The sequence below is a fragment of the Triticum dicoccoides genome, chromosome 7A (assembly GCF_002162155.2).
Source record: "Triticum dicoccoides isolate Atlit2015 ecotype Zavitan chromosome 7A, WEW_v2.0, whole genome shotgun sequence".
Lineage (NCBI taxonomy): Eukaryota > Viridiplantae > Streptophyta > Magnoliopsida > Poales > Poaceae > Triticum > Triticum dicoccoides.
In genome coordinates this window covers 486,760,326-486,766,378 of record NC_041392.1, presented here as the reverse complement: position 1 = coordinate 486,766,378, position 6,053 = coordinate 486,760,326, and positions in this window count along the sequence as shown.

Genomic DNA, 6,053 nt, shown 5'->3' with positions numbered 1-6,053 from the left:
GGAGCATGCGCTTAATACTTTGCTTTGATAACTTCTAGATTTTTGCAATAAGTATATGAGTTCTTTATGACTAATGTTGAGTCCATGGATTATACGCACTCTCACCCTTCCACATTTGCTAGCCTCTCTAATACTGCGCACTTTTCGCCGGTACGCCGGTATCATACACCTACCATATACCTTCCTCAAAACAGCCACCATACCTACCTATTATGGCATTTCCATAGCCATTCCGAGATATATTGCCATGCAACTTTTCACCATCTAGTTCATCATGACACATTCATCATTGTCATATTGCTTAGCATGATCATGTAGTTGACATAAGTATTTGTGGCAAAGCCACCGTTCATAATTTCTTCATACTTGTCACTCTTGATTCATTGCATATCCCGGTACACCGCCGGAGGCATCCATATAGAGTCATACTTTGTTTTAGAATCGAGTTGTAATCATTGAGTTGTAAATAAATAAAAGTGTGATGATCATCATTCAATAGAGCATTGTCCTAATAAAAAAAGAGAAAGGCCAAAGAAAAAAAGAAGGCCCAAAAAAAGAAAATAAATAAAAAGGGGCAATGCTACTATCTTTTTTCCACACTTGTGCTTCAAAGTAGCACCATGATATAGCGAGTCTCATATATTGTGCTTCAAAATAGCACCATGTTCTTCATATAGAGAGTCTCATATGTTGTCACTTTCATATACTAGTGGGAATTTTACATTATAGAACTTGGCTTGTATATTCCGATAATGGGCTTCCTCAAATTGACCTAGGTCTTCATGAGCAAGCAAGTTGGATGCACACCCACTAGTTTTTTTGAGCTTTCATACATTTATAGCTCTAGTGCATCTGTTGCATGGCAATCCCTACTCACTCACATTGATATCTATTGATGGGCATCTCCACAGTCCGTTGATACGCCTAGTTGATGTGAGACTATCTTCCCCTCCTTTTTCTCTTCTCCACAGTCACCATTCTATTCCACCTATAGTGCTATATCCATGGCTCACGCTCATGTATTGCGTGAAGATTGAAAAGGTTTTGAAAAAGTTAGAGTATGAAACAATTGCTTGGCTTGTCATCGGGGTTGTGCATGATTTAAATACTTTGTGTGGTGAAGATGGAGCATAGCCAGACTATATGATTTTGTAGGGATAACTTTCTTTGGCCATGTTATTTTGAGAAGACATAATTGCTTTGTTAGTATGCTTGAAGTATTATTATTTTTTATGTCAATATAAACTTTTGTCTTGAATCTTTCTAATCTGAATATTCATACCACAATTAAGAAGATTTACATTGAAATTATGCCAAGTAGCACTCCGCATCAAAAATTCTCATTTTATCATTTACCTACTCGAGGACGAGCAGGAATTAAGCTTGGGGATGCCTGATACGTCTCCAACGTATCTATAATTTTTGATTGCTCCATGCTATATTATCTACTGTTTTGGACTATATTGGGCTTTATATTCCACTTCTATATTATTTTTGGGACTACCTATTAACCGGACGCCCAGCCTAGAATTGATGTTTTTTTGCCTATTTCAGTGTTTCGGATAAACGGAATGTCAAACGGAGTCCAAACGGAATAAAATCTTCGGGAACGTGATTTTCTCACCGAACGTGATCCAGGAGACTTGGACCCTGCTCCAAGGAACAAAAGAGGCGGTCACGAGGGTGGGGGGTGCCCCCCCAGGGCGCGCCCCCTGCCTCGTGGGCCCCTCGTTGCTCCTCTGGCGTACTTCTTCCTCCTATATATACACACGTACCCCCAAACGATCAGAACAGGAGCCAAAAACCTAATTCCACCGCCGCAACTTTCTGTATCCACGAGATCCCATCTTGGGGCCTGTTCCGGAGCTCCGCCGAAAGAGCGCCGTCATCACGGAGGGCTTCTACATGATCCCAGCCCCTCTGATGAAGTGTGAGTAGTTTACCTCAGACCTTCGGGTCCATAGTTAGTAGCTAGATGGCTTCTTCTCTCTCTTTGAATCTCAATACAAAGTTCTCCCCCTCTCTTGTGGAGATCTATTCGATGTAATCTTCTTTTTGCGGTGTGTTTGTTGAGACCGATGAATTGTGGGTTTATGATCAAGTCTATCTATGAATAATATTTGAATCTTCTCTGAATTCTTTTATGTATGATTGGTTATCTTTGCGAGTCTCTTCGAATTATCCGTTTGGTTTGGCCAACTAGATTGGTAGTTCTTGCCATGGGAGAAGTGCTTAGCTTTGGGTTCGATCTTGCGGTGTCCTTACCCAGTGACAGAAGGGGCAGCAAGGCACGTATTGTATCGTTGCCATCGAGGATAACAAGATGGGGTTTATTTCATATTGCATGAATTAATCTCTCTACATCATGTCATCTTGCTTAAGGCGTTACTCTGTTTTTAACTTAATACTCTAGATGCATGCTGGATAGCGGTCGATGAGTGGAGTAATAGTAGTAGATGCAGAATCGTTTCGATCTACTTGTTACGGACGTGATGCCTATATACATGATCATGCCTAGATATTCTCATAACTATGCTCAATTCTGTCAATTGCTCAACAGTAATTTGTTCACCCACCGTAGAATACTTATGCTCTCGAGAGAAGCCACTAGTGAAACCTATGGCCCCCGGGTCTATTCTCATCATATCAATCTCCATCACTTTAATCTTGTTTTGCTTTTTTACTTTGCTTTTACTTTTTTACTTTGCATCTTTATACCAAAAATACCAAAAATATTATATCTATTAGATCTCACTCTCGTAAGTGACCATGAAGGGCTTGGCAACCCCTAATCGCGTTGGTTGCCAATAGCTATCGCTTTGTGCAGGTACGAGGGACTTGAGTGTGGGCTCCTACTGGATTGATACCTTGGTTCTCAAAAACTGAGGGAAATACTTACGCTACTCTGCTGCATCATCCCTTCCTCTTAGGGGAAAACCAACGCAAGCTCAAGACGTAGCATGACCCTGCAGGTTCGGTGAAATATAGACATGACAGGAACTCTTTCTGATTAATGATCAAAAATGGAACTGTGGACATCCATATCGATCCCTATACCCATAAGAATGGATATTAGAGTGAACCTATAGTTACCATGTGTTATTCCTTTTGCTTCGTGATATGCTATAAAACCTGACGTGAGATTTATCGACATCCTCGTGAATCAACAACTTGTTCAGTATCCCAGTTTTCTCGTTAGCAGTTTTGTTTTCTTTTCTCGTTCTCGTGTTCCATCATCCTGTTATGAAATAACACTGTGTTTGGCCATACAATGATGGATACCGTAACACCAAGATGGCCCTAAGAATATCTCTCCATTGTCAGAAGAGCAAATCCTAGTCTTTAGCTACCTAATCCCTTGTCATACTTTTCTATGAAGTCGCAAGCTGTCGTAATAGTCACCCTATTATAGATGACATTTAACAAATTGTCTCCTCAAATTTGCCGGCATTCTCATGCCCATGATCAGGAAAACATGACCATCATGCAACACTTAAGCTACTCATAGAGGTATGACTAGTAATATATATTAATGTTTATTATTCTACACATGCACATGGGTTTTCCTCTAAGCCTCTTGGATATAGCACAGAACATAAACATAACTATAGCACGGAACATAAACATAACTATAGCATGGAACATAAACATAATTATGAACTTGGAAATGATAATAACATTTATTATTACATCTAGGGTATATTTCCTACAAGAAGAACCAATAAACTATCGACACAACCTTCAATATTAAGCTGATTGTATATAGGAAATGTTTCATTTATCTTGAATCATGTTTTTTTACAACGCCATAAAAATGGTGCTAGTAGAAAACTCTAAAACCCTAAACTCTAGATGCCCAATGCAACATATTTTTTTAAAATATATCCCTTTTTTAGAGTGAAAGATCTCATGAAGATCAAGTACACCTTTATTTAGTTCACATGTGTTTATCACAACATGTGGTTCCTGGGAAGGTCTCTCAATGTGCTTCTCAATATCGCAGCCTTGGTAAGTGCACTTGTAATAGCTCTAGGGACATAGTTGCACACAAAGTACAACTCGGGTTTTTGTTAGACCTAACAAAACCATGAGATATGTTATTTCAACCCACTAAAGAAATATTCTTTGGCAGTTGAGTCTTATGGTAATAACAGACGGCACATAATTTATATCATTTTTATTTTGACTAACTTATTAATGCAATGCCAAATGTCATTTCCTGTTTTCTATTGTTTTTGGACATCAACCATATTTAGATATTGGTAAGATTTAATTGATATGAGTATGGATAAGAGAAGATAAAGAAAGTATTGATTTAGTTGAGGGTTTGGTAAGATTTCATTTCACTTGGCTATGAGTAGTTGTAGCAGGAAAACTTTGGATTTAGTGGAGATTTTGCGAAGATTCGATTAAATTGAGTTAATGCACGACATGGTTTTGGCAAAGTATCGATTTTAGTTTAGATTATTCCAAGTTATTCTTTTTGTGTTGCTTTTCATTTTGTGTGCCATTAGTTGAGATTACTAAAATGTCCAACAAAAACCAGAGAAGGAACGAGGTGTGGCCAGGAAAAACCCGAGGGAGGCGAAGCTACCAACTCCCTTTTTTCTGCAAAAAGCATCAGATCTATTATAAGTTCATAGAAAGTACAAAGCATTTCAAAGATAATAAAAATAACATCGAGATTCTGAGACCACTGATTGACCACTGCAGCCACTCCCCTACCGCGGTTGGGTTGACCTTGTCAATGACAACTGGAAAGTCTTCGTGCATGTGCCCCTAAGGACCAGCGCCTTGGAGCAGTCATTGTAATTAAACCCTTGCATAGATCTGGAGCATCTGACACCAAATCTTGTCACATGACGAGAAACCCTAACCTCACTGCCGCAAGGAGAGGACGGGGATCTATGCATGAGCTTCATCGACTACATCCAGATAGACAAACTCGAGCAGGATCGAAGCCCGTAGACAAACTCGAAGGAGAAGCGGAGCCATCTACCTGAACGCCGCGCGTGTGAGGACTAAAAACCCTAACCTAAATTACTAATTGGAGCGGAGGCACCGGGATTCCAGTCGCCTTCACCAGCTAGAGTGACGGGCAGAGGGGAGGCGAATTGACAGGCTCACCCGAGAAGTCTGGAAGGGAAAGTTTACCCTTGTTATCTAGGGTTAGGGGGAACGAGAGGTCTGTTGTGTTGTGATTATTTCTCTTTCATGCTATTGCCAACTCCCCTTTAATAGCATATAAAAACAATAGTAATTTATTAATACAAATATAATGGCAAAACTAATAGGACATGAATGAAGTATATATAAAAAAAGTATTCCACTAAAAACTAAATATTTCAACTGTGTGTGAAAATTTTGGTCTGACTCCTAAGAGCATCTACATCTAGACTTGGCTAAACCGACCCCCTATATGTCTGCGGACGCGCCCGAGCACGCCCGCGGGCGCATCTGGAAGGCCCCTCATATTTCGCTCCCTGCATCCACATATCTCAAATCTGGACCCTCAAATCCATGCAATCCATGGACATTGATCATAAAAGTCAATGTCGCACGTAAATAACAAATGTTGGTACCGAGCATAGATAGTGTTTACATAAAATTTATTTTAAGTGCACACCTCAAGCATTAGCTCCTTGGTTTCCATTGTGGGTCTAAATGTGCTCCATAAGATCATTGAGTAGCTGTGTGTGCACCTGATGATCTCAAAGATTCTAATGCATCTGCAGAAAGTTCATAAGCTGAGCCGCATCTTGATCTTCCAAGATTTCAACCTGTTCTCCAGGTGCTTCAAAATCATTGGTTTGGGCTACACCATCACCCTCATCCTCAACAATCATATTGTGCAGAATAACACAGCATGTCATCAACTACCACAAAGTTTCTGATTCCCACATCATTGCAGCGCTCCACATAATTCGCCAACGAGCTTGAAGTACACCAAATGCCCTCTCCACATCCTTCCTAGCCGCTTCCTGCATTGTTGCAAAGAGGCTCTGTTTATTGCCATGTGGTTCGGATATGGTCTTCGCAAACGCCGCCCACTG